Source organism: Hyla sarda, chromosome 5, assembly GCF_029499605.1.
Source record: "Hyla sarda isolate aHylSar1 chromosome 5, aHylSar1.hap1, whole genome shotgun sequence".
Lineage (NCBI taxonomy): Eukaryota > Metazoa > Chordata > Amphibia > Anura > Hylidae > Hyla > Hyla sarda.
In genome coordinates, this window is record NC_079193.1 from 194,337,380 (window position 1) to 194,352,831 (window position 15,452).

At 40.0% G+C, this 15,452-nt stretch overlaps 1 protein-coding gene across 1 annotated transcript in view; it reads right to left on the bottom strand.

The window, feature by feature from the left end:
- The window catches only part of CDH18 (cadherin 18), a 670,758-nt gene that overhangs the window by 252,376 nt on the left and 402,930 nt on the right, over positions 1-15,452 (bottom strand). The window lies entirely within an intron of this gene.

The following is a 15,452-nucleotide window of genomic DNA, read 5'->3' on the forward strand; positions in this document are numbered from 1 at the left end:
TCCTCCATTCTTTATAGTTATTTTTTTATTGTATATATTCAATCTGAAACTTCTCATCCGCTTTATTTATTTTAATACATCCTCCATTGCATGCTTGACTTTCCTCTATTTTATTTTTAAACCGTGGATTGGATAACATGTCTGTTGTCAAATGCTTTCCACCCATTAAACATTCATATTCACAGGTTTAATGTTAAGTATTGTACTTGAAGTAAATAGTGTATGCTATAAAATATAACCGTCACTGTTGTCATTACTACACATTTGAATACGGAGTAAATATGTGACTGTTTTAGAGATTTTGCTTTAATGGCACAGTAAACAAATGAGCTAATGGTAACTTTCAACCTTAATATCATTTACAAACAAATTAAGCATTGATCTCTGTGGAAAACTCAGAGTTACCATAATTAGAGCAGGAACCACTGACATCCCATCCCTGGACACTGTCTTTTAGTAAGCTACTGTGCTCAGCTTTCTACGCTATTTAAAAATAGAGCATGTACCATGCACACCTCTGTATAGGCTTCTTATTTTTAACCTTTGCATAACAAAAAACTTTTTTCTTTTAAAGTAAAATTAACCCCTTAAGGACTCAGACAATTTTATTTTTACGTTTTCATTTTTTCCTCCTTGCCTTCAAAAAATCATAACTCTTTTATATTTTTATCCACAGACTAGTTTGAGGGCTTGTTTTTTGTGCGAACAGTTGTCCGTTGTAATGACATCACTCACTTTACCATAAAATGTATGGCGCAACCAAAAAATACTATTTGTGCGGTGAAATTAAAAAGAAAACCCCAATTTTGCTAATTTTAGAAGGTTTTGTTTTCAAGCTGTACAATTACGGGTAAAAATGACACGTGTTCTTTATTCTTTTAAAAAATCACAAACTTTTTAACCAAATTAGTAAGTTTAAAATCCCCCTATTTTAAAGATCTATAACTTTTTCATTTTTCCGTATAAGCGGTGGTATGAGGGCTGATTTTTTGCGCTGTGATCTGTACTTTTTTATTGATACCATATTTTAATCAATTTTTTATTAATTTGTTTTGGAATAAAATGTTATAAAAAAGCAGCTAATTTGGAATTTTTTTTATGTTCACGCTGTTCACCGTACGGTATAATTAACATTTTATTTTAATAGTTCCGATATTTGCGCACGCGGCGATACCAAGTATGTAAAATTTTTTTGGGGTGAAATAGGGAAAATGGGACAATTTAAGTTTTTATTAATTTTTTTTTTTACTTTTATTTTTTACTTTTTTTACTTAAATTTTTACACTTTAATAGTCCCCATAGGGGACTATTTATAGCAATCATTCAATTGCTAATACTGTTCAGTGCTATGTATAGGACATAGCACTGATCAGCATTATCAGTCATCTTCTGCTCTGGTCTGCGGGAAGGCAGATCAGAGCACAAGACGCCGGGAAGGCAGTGGAGATAGGTGAGGGGACCTCCGTCTGCCGTGCTGGATTATCGGATCGCCGCGGCAGCGCTGCGGGCGATCCGATCATCCATTTTAGTGACCGCGATGCTGCAGATGCCTTGATCTGTATTGATCACGGCATCTGAGGAGTTAATGGCGGACATCCGTGGGATCGCGGATGTCCGTCATTACCGGCGGGTCCCTGGCTGCGATCAGCAGCCAGGACCTGCCGCGCATGATCCGGGCATCGCTCCGATTCTCGCGTTATGCTTAGGATGTAAATGTACGGCCTGATGCGTTAGGTACCAGCTCACCAGGACATACATTTACGTCGTGCATCCTTAAGGGGTTAAGGACTGGCATTTTTTTTACAATTGTATTTGTTGTTGTTATCTTTATATTATTATTTTTAAAATTGAAAAATAAATAGATTTACTAATATTATATACAGTTACATTTATTTATCTTTATTTCTTGTTTTCACTTGGTTTTTAACTTTAACCCCTTAAGGGCCAATACAAGTAAACCTGTATGCCCATGAAAGACCAGGCCTATTTTTTCAAATCGGGGATGTCTGTCTTTATTAGAGAATAACTCTGGTATCATTTTGCCAATCACGATAATTCTGACATAGATTTTTTGGCACAAGTTGTCCTTCATGTACATAGTAAGAGTAAGCCGATATAATTTGTAGTTTTATTTTTACAATGCAAAAAATCATGATTTTTTTTTTAAAATTAAGATTTTTTGCTATTTTAACACTAATAGGTTGCTTATATTTATACCTACTGACCAAATAGTTTATGAAACTTATAGTTTCAGATGTCTACTTTATTTTGACAGCATTTTTTGTTTTTAATTAACATTTTAAATTAATTAGAAGCCTAACAATTAACTTGAAATTTTGAAAATTTAGAAAATTTAAGAAGGACATAATTTTTTATGTGCTATGCAAGGTTTGCAGAAATTTGAAGGTGGTAGAACATAGGAACACCCCCCTAAATGACCCCATTTTAAAAACTAGACCCCTCAAGGTATTTGCTAGGGGTACAGTGAGTATTTTAACACCAAAGTTTTTTGGCAGGAATTATTACAAAGTCAGTGTTAAAAATTTGAAATTTGTATTTTTTCACAAATGCATCATTTGTTGGGCGTATTTTTTGTACATCACTTCTGATATTGCAAGAAATGCACCCTATATTTTATTAAGCTGCTTGGCCCGTGTTTGGAAATACCCCCGCTTAGGCCATATATGGTTCCTTGGCCGCATGGTAGGACCCAGAAGAAGAGGAGCGCCATTTGGCTTTCAGGGCATCATTTTAGACCGAATGGATTATAGGCCGCACTTCATGCCTGCAAAGGGTTTTAGCTGCCAGAACCATACTAAAACCCCACATGTGACCGCATTTTGGAAACTTCACCCCTCAAGGAACGTAACAATGGGTACAGTGAGCCTTAACACCTGACAGGCTTTTTGTTAAAGTTTGATGTGTAAATAAAAAAAAAAAGAAATTTTCACTAAAATGCTGGTGTTTCCCCAAATTTTACATTTTTACAAGGGTTTATAGGAGAAAATGATACCCAAAATTTGTAACCCCATTTCTTCTGAGTATGGAACTACCCCATATGTGGAGGTAAAGTGCTCTGCGGGGGCGAACTACAATGCTCAGAAGAGGTGGACCACCATTGAACTTTTGGAGAGATAATTCTATTGGAATAGAAGTCGGGGGCCATGTGTGTTTACAAAGCCCCCCGTGGTGCCAGAACAGTGGAACCCCCCACATGTGTCCCCATTTTGGAAACTACACTCCTCACAGAATTTAATAAGGGGTGCAGTGAGCATTTACACCACACGGGCGTTTGACAGATCTTTGGAACAGTGGGCTGTGCAAATGAAAAATAAAACTTTTCATTTTCACGCATCACTGTTCCAAATATCTGTCAGACACCTGTGGGGTGTAATGGCTCACTGTACCGCTTATTAAATTATGTGATGGGTGTAGTTTCCAAAATGGGGTCACATGTGGGGGGGGGGCACTGTTCTGGCACTATGGGGACTTTGTAAACACACATGGCCTTCAATTTCGGACACATTCTCTCTCCAAATTCCCAATAGCACTCCTTCTCTTCTGAGCATTGTAGTTCGCCAGCAGAGCACTTTACATCCACATATGGGGTATGTTCTTGCTCAGAAGAAATGGGGTTACAAATTTTAGGGGGCATATTTCCTCTTCTTCCTTGTGAAAATGAAAAATGGAGGGTAACACTAGCATTTTAGTGATTTTTTTTTTCCATTTTCCCATCCAACTTTAACGAAAATTTGTCAAACACCTGTGGGGTGTTAGGGCTCACTATACCCCTTGTTACATTCCATGAGGGGTGTAGTTTCCAAAATGAGGTCACATGTGGGTATTTATTGTTTTGCGTTCATGTCAGAACCGCTGTAAAATCAGCCACCCCTGTGCAAATCACCAATTTGGGCCTCAAATGTACATAGTGCGCTCTCACTCCTGAGCCTTGTTGTGCATCCGCAGAGCATTTCACGCCCACATTTTCTGTACTCAGGAGAAATTGAGTTACAAATTTTGGGGGTCTTTTTTTCTTTTTATCGCTTGTGAAAATTAAAAGTATGGGGCAACACCAGCATGTTAGTGTAAAAAATAAAAAAAAAAATACACTAACATGCTGGTGTAGACCCCAACTTTACCTTTTCATAAGGGGTAAAAGGAGAAAAAAAAATTGTAACGGAGATACCCCATATGTGGCCCTAAACTATTTCCTTGAAATATGACAGGGCTCCAAAGCGAGAGAGCGCCATTCGCATGTGAGGCCTATTTTGGGGATTTTCATGTGCCACCAAAATACCCTACGGCAGTGTTTCGCAAACAGGGTATTTCCAGCTGTTGCAAAACTCCCAGCATGCCTTGACAGTCAGTGGCTGTCCGGCAATGCTGGGAGTTGTTGTTTTTCCACAGCTGGAGGCTCCTTTTTGGAAACATTGCTGTACAAGACATTTTTTTTTTTTTATCAGGGGGGAATGTGTATGTATATGTAGTGTTTTACTTTTTATATTGTGTAGGTGTAGTGTAGTGTTTCTAGGGTACATTCACACGGTTGGGTTTACAGTGAGTTTCTCGCTAGGAGTTTGAACTGCGGTGGAAAATTTGCCGCATCTCAAACTTGCAGCACAAAACTCTCTGTAAACCCGCCTGTGTGAAACCCTCCAGCTGTTTTAAAACTGCAACTCCCAGCATGCACTGACAGACCATACATACTGGGAGTTGTAGTTATGCAACAGCTGGAGGCACATTGGTTGCGCAACAGTGTTTGTTACTTAACTCAGTGTTTTGCAACTAGTGTGCCTCCAGCTGTTGCAAAGCTAGAACTCCCAGCATGTACAGTCTCTCAGTGCATGCTGGGAGTTGTATTTTTGACACAGCTGGAGGCACACTGGTTGCGAAACACTGAGTCAGGATACAAAATCTGTTTCACAACCAATCCAAAACTGCAACACTCAGCATGCATTGACAGTCGAAGGGCATGCTGAGAGTTGTAGTTTTGCAACAGCTGGAGGCACAAAGCTACAACTCCCAGAATGCCCTTTGGTAGTCTGTGCATGTTGGGAGTTGTAGTTGTGCAACTGCTGGATGGACCCTTTTTCAAATTCAAAAAATTTGCCTCCAGCTGTTGCATAACTACAACTCCCAGCATGCACAGACTACCAAAGGTCATGCTGGGAGTTGTAGTTGGAACTCCAGCTGTTGCAAAACTACAACTCCCAGCATGCCTTTTGGCTGTGCATGCTGAGAATTGTTGCTAAGCAACAGCAGGAGGTGAACAGGCCTCACCTCCTGCTATATCCTGCTGCCTGCACCATGACCATCGCCGCTCCTTCCACCTGGTCCACCGCCGCTGCTCTTGAGGGGATCCCTGCTGGACCAGGGAAAGGTAGGAGACCCCTGCCGGCGCCGATCTCCGCCCAGCATAACAGTGATTGATCGGTCGTTCCGAACGATCAATCAAGTGATCGTGAGGCGGCACTTGTGCCACCTCACTCCTGCTGGGTCCTTAAGGGGTTAATGCTTTGGAATACTTAGTATTCCAAAGCATTGCAGATATATCCTGCCTGCTAGTTTTACACTAGCAGGCAGCATATCAGGACATGCATCTGGCACGTCCTGACAGGCAATAACCGGGGCAGACGTGGGGGTCCTTGTCAAGACCCCCGGCTGCCCAGGTAACCAGCAGCACCCCGCAATAGTTGCGGGGTGCTACAGGAGAGAGCCAGAGGGAGCCAAAACTCCTTAAAGCTCGGTCGCTTCCGACCGTAGTTGTAAGGGTTAAAGGGGTACTCCGGTGAAAACCTTTTTTCTTTTAAATCAACTAGTGGCAGAAAGTTAAACATATTTGTAAATTACTTCTATAAAAAAATATTAATCCTTCCTGTACTTATTAGCTGCTGAATACTACAGAGGAAATTCTTTTCTTTTTGGAATGCTCTCTGATGACATCACGAGCACAGTACTCTCTGCTCATGTTATTATAAGAATAATAATGCTTTATTTTTCTTTGTCCTTAGTGGGATTGGAACCCAAGTCCCCAGCACTGCAAGGCAGCAGTGCTAACCACTGAGCCATCATGCTGCCCTTAGCATACATCTGCTGTGCATGGTTGCTAAAATGGACAGAGATGTCAGCAGCGAGCACTGTGCTCGTGATGTCATCAGTGTTCCAAAATGAAAATAAATATCCTTTGTAGCATTCAGCAGCTAATAAGTACTGGAAGGATTAAGATTTTTTAATAGAAGTAATTTACAAATATGTTTAACTTTCTGCCACCAGTTGATTTAAAAGAAAAAAGGTTTTCAACGGAGTACCCCTTTAAACTGCCGGAATGGAAGTGGAAGTTTTCTTTGGTCCCTGCAGTGCGGCACATACACAGCACCCTGTGATCGCGCTTCAGGGTGCTGCAGGGGTGACAGAGGGAGCTCCCTCCCTTCTGACTGCGGCTGTAAGGATTAAATTGTAAGGGACCACTCTGATTGGTCCTAGTCCGGTAGCAGTGACCCTCAGCTGTCTGTGACAGCTGAGGGTCACCTGATTGCCACCGCTGTTTAGGAGCAGTGAAAGTTAGACACATGGACGAATATATATGTCCTGGTGCCGGAACGGCAACCAAACAGGACGTCTATACTCGTCCATGATCGTTATCGGGTTAAAGTCTATTCATTGTAGTACAGTTAATCTTGAAACTGGCTATTGTTGCATGCGGACCTAGTGTTGGAGAGTAACTTTCCCTTTATTGCATTGTCTACAAATATATGACCTGCATTTAAGTGTTGACCTGCTTAAATACAGAATAGTGCTCCACCTCTCATAACAGTCAGGATATTTTTCACTTTAAAGGCAATCTGTCAGCTCCTTACTAGCTACAAAGCAGTTGACACGGTTATAAAATAAAATTTTTCCTTAGAAGCTCAAGTGCAACAGGGGCAGTGCTGAGCCTCAGCATGCATGCCTTTTTCCTTCCACACTCCTCCTTGCCCCACACAGTTGATGTTTAGGGATTTTTACATTAAAGGGGTACTCCAGTAGAAATCATTTTTTCTTTAAAACAACTGGTGCCAGAAAGTTAAACAGATTTGTAAATGACTTCTATTTAAAAATCTTTACCCTTTCAGTAATTTTTAGCAGCTGTATACTACAGAGGAAATTCTTTTCTTTTTGAATTTCTTTTTTGTCTTGTCTACAGTGCTCTCTGCTGACACCTGATGCCTGTATCAGGAACTGTCCAGAGCTGGAGAAAATCCCCATTGCAAACCTATGCTGCTCTGGACAGTTCCTGACACGGACAGAGGTGTCAGCAGAGAGCACTGTGGACAAGACAAAACAGAAAATCAAAAAGAAAATAATTTCCTCTGTACCATACAGCTGCTAAAAAGTACTAGAAGGGTAAAGACTCTTCAAAATAAGTCATTTACAAATCTGTTTAACTTTCTGGCAACAGTTGATTTAAAAAAAAAAATGTTTTCCACCCAGTACCCCTTTAACCCCTTAAGGACTCAGGGTTTTTCCGTTTTTGCACTTTCGTTTTTTCCTCCTTACCTTTTAAAAATCATAACCCTTTCAATTTTCCACCTAAAAATCCATATTATGGCTTATTTTTTGCGTCGCCAATTCTACTTTGCAGTGACATTAGTCATTTTACCCAAAAATGCACGGCGAAACGGAAAAAAAAATCATTGTGCGACAAAATCGAAGAAAAAACACAATTTGGCTTCTGTTTCTTCGCAGTGCACATTTCGGTAAAAATGACACCTTATCATTATTCTGTAGGTCCATACAGTTAAAATGATACCCTACTTGTATAGGTTTGATTTTGTCATACTTCTGGAAAAAGTCATAACTACATGTAGGAAAATGTATATGTTTAAAAATGTCATTTTCTGACCCCTATAACTTTTTTATTTTTCGACGTACAGGGCTCAGGACTCATTTTTTGTATCGGTATGATTTTTGTTTTGATCGGACTTTTTGATCACTTTTTATTCATTTTTTAATGGTATAAAAAGTGACCAAAATACGCTTTTTTGGACTTTAGAATTTTTTTTACGTGTACACCATTGACCGTGCAGTTTAATTAACAATATATTTTTATAGTTCGGACATTTACGCACGTGGCAATACCACATATGTTTATTTTTATTTACACTGTTTTATTTTTTTTATGGGAAAAGGGGGATGATTAAAACTTTTATTAGGGAATGAGTTAAATGACCTTTATTAACACTTTTTTTTAAACTTTTTTTTTGCAGTGTTATAGGTCCCATAGGGACTTATAATACTGCACACACTGATCTCTTACACAGATTACTGGCGTGTATTAACATGCCTGTGATCAGTGTTATCGGCGCTTGACTGCTCCTGCCTGGATCTCAGGCACGGAGCAGTCATTCGTCGATCGGACACCGAGGAGGCAGGTAAGGGCCCTCCCGGTGTCCTGTAAGCTGTTCGGGATGCCGCAATTTCACCTCGGCGGTCCCGAACAGCCCGACTGACTAGCCGGGATACTTTCCCTTTCACTTTATCATGGGAGCCGGCGCAGGACGTAAATATACGTCCTGCGTCGTTAAGGAGTTAATCATGCACAGCAGGAAAGGGTGTGGGAGATAGAAGGTGTGCATAGCTGCAGTTTAGTGCCGCCTCTGTGACATTTGAGCTTCTATAGAAATAATTTACAACTATGGAATAGGTCAATAGTATAATTTGTTTTAACTTAATATAACATATCCCCTCATGTCTGTAGCTCTGGTAGAGAGTTAGGAGATTCACTTTAAGAGAATTTCTGAATAGGGGCTTTTAGATATGCTGAGGTATCATCATGACACAGAATTAAATAAGAGCTTTTTCTTTTCTTCTAAACTCTCTACTCTTGCTTTGCTCCTTGCTTAGAAATATTACATGATAAGTGATATATATTTAGACCAAGTCCACTTGTCACTAAAATTAATATACAGTCACACTCCAATTACCAGATTATAATTAGAAATACTCTTTTATCATTTTTTAAATGAACTCCCCTTGGGTGTCAGAACCCTATACCCTCTGGAATTCTCAAAAATGGTTTATAATACATATCCTTATCCATGAGTCGCAGCGAGAGGTCTGAGCTCTTGGTATCAGCTAGTGGTCATGTCTCGACCAGCAACCCATCTGCCGTCATCGATTGGTTAACACGGTCATCCACTTCATCACAAGTGACATCTGACACCCCCAGTCAACAGTTGATGGGTTCCTCAGACACAACCCTCAGTTGGCATGGCCCGGGAGCAGTCCCTGTCCTCCCATTGCCTCTGTCCTATGCTGTTCCCTCCCCGACAGAAGTATCTTATGCAGTGGGTTCAACTCCACTATTAGATCGTCCTCACTAAATAGAGGACAGTCATCAGCTGCTGCCCAGCCATAAAGTGGAGGAGATATTTGCCACGTCCTCTGCTAGGCGGGCACGTAGTGATTAGGAGAGTGACGTGGGATGTGGTGTTGCGAGCGTTCAGGGTCCTGAAGCAGACACTGTTGAGAAACCTGAATAGGACATCAGTGATGTGCATGCACAACTCGATGATGATGAAGCAGATCGCACTTGGGATCTGGGTGCAGAAAGGGCTTCATCATCATCAGGAGAAGAGGGTTGTAGGTTGCCCATGAGGCAGCAGCTGAGCTAGCAAGGTGGTAGCATGGTTGGCAGTCAGCATGGTGGCAGAAGTGGAAAGCCTGGAGCCATACGTGGCCTGGGTAGACCACCTGCTTAGTGGCAGCCTACCTTCCCGGAAGGAAGTGGAACAAGAGTGGAGCACACTGGAGCACAGTTTAGGTTTTGCGAGATGTGCAGTTTTTCTAGTCATCTGACAGGAGAGGAGGAGAAGGAGCAGCCAGATGAGCTAGAGGGTTATGAGGAAGGCGAGATAGAGGACCCAGACACACCGTGGCAGTATGCAGTGGAGATGGAGGCAGGGAGTCCCTCCGATTCCCTGCACAAATGAAACGATGCATGCTCACTTGCGTAGTGACCGCCAAATTGTCACCATTCGGCAGAGGGATGACTTCTGGCTCTCCACTTTATTGGACCCTCATTACCGGCACAAAATGGGGGCCTTTTTAACACCCACTGAGAGGGAGGACAAACTGACCTACTACAGAGACATCCTACGTGGTCAGTTGGCCAATGCCTTTCTGCGTCATCATCCATCCTCTCGCAGGTCTGACTCGGGGGGGCCCTCTGCGCTCACCTTCTACTGTCATGGCTGCTGGGGAGGGTTGAGGTGGCCGGAGCAGTACCAGCAGAAGCCTGAGTCTACAGTCGCTGATGCATTGCTTTCTTCCTCCGCATAGTGAAGCAATTTATCAGCAGCAGGTAGACCTGGAGTAGGACCTGAACCATCAGGTGGTGGCATACCTTCACATGACCATGCCAACACACCTTCAAGAATTGCTCCGCCCCCTCCCAAAATAAATAAATAAATAAAAACAAATACAAACAGAATACAATCAAAAACTGTTATGTTGCCATAGGAAAGGACAATTTGCCTGAAAAAAACAAGCCCTCACACAAGTAGGTTGACAGGAAAAAAAAAATGTCTCCTTGAAGATAAAAATAAAAAAAGAGGAAGTATTCCCCTCTCCCCATTAAAAAATGCTGCTTAATGCAGTATGTGAATCAGGCCACAAGACATAAATGTTCAGAATAAGTATAATATTGTGGTCTTGGCGCCAACAATATTGGATCAAACTTTTGCAAAGTTCAAAGAGTTAGTTATGATATGACATGTTGGCCCCAAAACTAAATGTACAGTTTTTGCCCTGGGTTATTCTGTTACTCTATTATTAGAAATGTGTAGTTAATACACTACTTTTGAATCCAAACCATATTTTGACTATTGTTTTCTTTTTCAGAAAATACTTGATCTTTTCTATTCCACATTGGTGAAAGTGAATGCCTGTTAATAATTGCATTTATATTTATCTTAAAACCTTTGAAGTTGTGTGCTTTCTAGATACTAACATGTAAAAGTCTGTAACAGCTTTGAAATTGTAAGAGTTGGCACAAATGTCTTTTAGGGGCATTTTCCACTGAAATAAGCTGCTTGTAATATAAATAATTAGCTTTTCCTTGTCCCTTTTTCATTTGCCAAATTGGCAACATAATGAAAATTAAGAAGAAAGCTGAAATGACATATCAAAAGTTATACAGAATTTTTAATACTTTGAACGTGGAAACACAAAAACACAACAAAATATAATCAATAAGTATGTTTTGTGGGATAGTAAGAGGATAATTAATGTTTTAATCAGCTGGACTTTACTTTTTCTTGCACACTTTATTCTGGTATATTTTGTAAAAAAAAAAAAATAAGTATTTAAGTATGCCTTTGCAATGGTTGTTGGGGAAATCTTCCATATCCTTTTGGATGTAAAAAAGTAACTGGCTTGGCAGAAACAAGTGAAACCCTGAGCTCACCCAGACCTCTGTCCCAGAATTTTGGGGTGCCCGCCTACTTAATAAGATGGCCTCCAACCATGGTGCCAGTCCCTACATTACATAAAAAGGTGAGCCAAATCCAAATCTAGAGAGCAGCGCAGTACCAATTTGAAAAGAGGGGAAAGTCAGGAGTGGCCAGGAGTGATCAATCCATGGTTCCTTGCTGTGTGGGATCACTCAGCTACTCCCTGTTTACTCTCAGTTTTAGAGATAGCAGTAGGGAGGAGATGGTTGTACATAGTAGCTTTAAGTGGGGAATGGTGGGAAAGCTCCATGGAGCACACAAGTTATTCTAGATAAAGTATAGCTGTCTAAGAGTGTATACAGTAACTTTCAGAGAATGTACACAGAGTGGATACAATCAATACTCTCAGTCTTTATCCTTTTTTCTTTTCACCCTTATCGAGAAGCTTTTGCCAAAGTTTTGCCTCAAGAGCACTAAATAGTCAAAATAAGACTGACATAGGCAATCAACATATTGACCCTCAGCACCTAAAAGAGGAAAGCATGGGAGACTAGAAGCAGTGTTCCTGCAGGGGAAGGTATAGCACATACGTGTTTTTTTTTATTTTTTTTTAAAGCAGACAGCCTGTGCATCTTTATAAAAATAAAACAATTTCTGACAGAAAACCCCATTTAAAGGCACTATTCTTGTAATAACTGCTTCTTGTGTAACGTTAAGATATATTAGTAAGATTAGGAATACTAGAACATGACTCTCATATGAAAGAAATCACAAGATAATGCTTCAGGATTTCTTCATTTACATTTTAAAGACTGTTTTCAGAGATCAAAGGACAAGAGGGAGTTATGAACAACATCACAAAAATGACTCTTGGTTGCTCAGGCGGAATCACTAATAGACAGGAAGTTTTAGAACAACTACAAATACTACAAAAAAAGGTATTTACATTTTTTAACCCCTTAAGGACTCAGGGTTTTTCCGTTTTTGCACTTTCGTTTTTTCCTCCTTACCTTTTAAAAATCATAACCCTTTCAATTTTCCACCTAAAAATCCATATTATGGCTTATTTTTTGCGTCGCCAATTCTACTTTGCAGTGACATTAGTCATTTTACCCAAAAATGCACGGCGAAACGGAAAAAAAAATCATTGTGCGACAAAATCGAAAAAAAAACGCCATCTTGTAACTTTTGGGGGCTTTCGTTTCTACGCAGTGCATATTTCGGTAAAAATTACACCTTATCATTATTCTGTAGGTCCATACGGTTAAAATGATACCCTACTTATATAGGTTTGATTTTGTCGCACTTCTGGAAAAAATCATAACTACATGCAGGAAAATTTATACGTTTAAAAATGTCATCTTCTGACCCCTATAACTTTTTTATTTTTCCACGAATGGGGTGGTATGAGGACTCATTTTTTGCGCCGTGATCTGAAGTTTTTATCGGTATGATTTTTGTTTTGATCTGACTTTTTGATCACTTTTTATTCATTTTTTAATGATATAAAAAGTGACCAAAATACGCTTTTTTGGACTTTGGAATTTTTTTGCGCGTACGCCATTGACCGTACGGCTTAATTAATGATATATTTTTATAGTTCGGACATTTACGCACGCGGCGATACCACATATGTTTATTTTTTATTTTTTTTACACTGTTTTATTTTTTTTATGGGAAAAGGGGGGTGATTCAAACTTTTATTAGGGAAGGGGTTAAATGACCTTTATTAACACTTTTTTTTAAAATTTTTTTTGCAGTGTTATAGGTCCCATAGGGACCTATAACACTGCACACACTGATCTCTAATGCTGATCACTGGCGTGCATTAACACGCCTGTGATCAGCATTATCGGCGCTTGACTGCTCCTGCCTGGATCTCAGGCACGGAGCAGTCATTCGTCGATCGGACACCGAGGAGGCAGGTAAGGGCCCTCCCGGTGTCCGATCAGCTGTTCGGGACGCCGCAATTTCACCGCGGCGGTCCCGAACAGCCCGACTGAGCAGCCGGGTCACTTTCACTTTCACTTTAGAAGCGGCGGTCAGCTTTGACCGCCGCTTCTAAAGGGTTAATACCGCACATCGCCGCGATCGGCGATGTGTGGTATTAGCCGCGGGTCCCGGCCGTTGATTAGCGCCGGGACCGACGCGATATGATGCGGGATCGCGGCGCGATCCCGCTTCATATCGCGGGAGCCGGCGCAGGACGTAAATATACGTCCTGCGTCGTTAAGGGGTTAAAGGGGTACTCCCCTGGAAAACTTTTTTTTTTAAATCAACTGGTGCCAGAAAGTTAAACAGATTTGTAAATTACTTCTATTAAAAAATCTTAATCTTTCCTGTACTTTTTAGGGTCTGTATACTACAGAGGAAATGGTTTTCTTTTTGGAACAAAGAGCTCTCTGCTGACATCATGACCACAGTGCTCTCTGCTGACAGAACGGTCCAGAGCAGCATATGTTTGCTATGGGGATTTTCTCCTACTCTGGACAGTTCTTAAAATGGACAGAGATGTCAGCAGAGAGCACTGTGGTCATGATGTCAGCAGAGAGCTCTGTGTTTCAAAAAGAAAACCATTTCCTCTGTAGTATTCAGCAGCTAATAAGTACTGGAAGGATTAAGATTTTTTTAATAGAAGTAATTTACAAATCTGTTTAACTTTCTGGAACCAGTTGATTAAAAAAAAAAGTTTTCCACGAGAGTACACCTTTAAATTATTCTATATACAACCATGAAATATATAGTGGCAACATCACCACAACACACCTGTTGTAAACATAAATAACAGGCGAAAGTAGTACACAATATAATCAATATAATCATGTGTGATTAATATAAAGTAATCACTGTAAAAAATATACATTATCCTAAAACATCTACCTTAACAGCTTAAGGACCAAGGACACATATACACGTCCTGCAGGGATGCACGTTATAGTCCTTAGATCTGTAGGCACTGCTAAGCGTACACTATCACTGACAATTAGACTCACCAGTGTCAATTAGCTAGTTTATAAAGAAAATCTAAAATCCCATTGAACTAAAAACATACATTTATTAAATTATTTAAAACTCCCATAGCGGTCCAATTACAAAAAAAAAAAAAAAAAATATCAAATCTAGGTTAATCAGTTCTCCTATGATGAACACCTGTACATCCCAATGCGTTTCCCCATGTATCTTATGATATACAGCGGTTCATCAGGGGATCACAAAAACAATGAATATATATATATATATATATATATATATATATATATAATCTAGAAATGCACATAGAAAGGGGAATAAAGTGACAAGATGGTACAGAAATTCTTACAAATAAAATCGTAGAAAAGACTCCCGGCACCGGCTTCTTTTTCAAATGCTTTTATTGTGCATATAACACACGCAAGTGTCACTTCCTGTCTCACGGACATCAGCTTAATTGTGATTGACAGGTATATAGACCAATAGATACAAGTGTAAACAAAAACCAAAACATAAAAGACTGAAGTACACGTGGGTAATCTGTCAGACTTCCGCAAGTCCCGTACCTATGTGAGTATACTATGTATCTGAAATGCAAAAAGAGATATCAATTATTATAATAGTGATGTGGTAATATAGAAATATATAACTCTATGTCAGTAAATATAAGACCATGATATGACAATATGTGCTGTATGACGGTATATGAAACAAAGAATATGAAGCAGTAAAATCATAATCTTGTGAATTATGTCAGAAAACTTGTCAACTCATAGTCCCTGTTCAAACCATTTGGTTCCAATGTATTTAATCTATGAATCCACGCGGCCTCTCTCTTACGTAGTATTTGTTTTATGTTACCCCCCCTCCTGGGTAAATGGACTTCCTCTACCACCTGAAATTTCAATTGTGATATATTATGACCCCTATTTTTGAAATGTGCTGGTATGGGAAAAAGAAGATTTTCACAGCGGATCGTGGACTTATGGCGGTTTATGCGGTCTCCTATACGTTGTACCGTCTCTCCAACGTACAGGAGACCGCATGGAC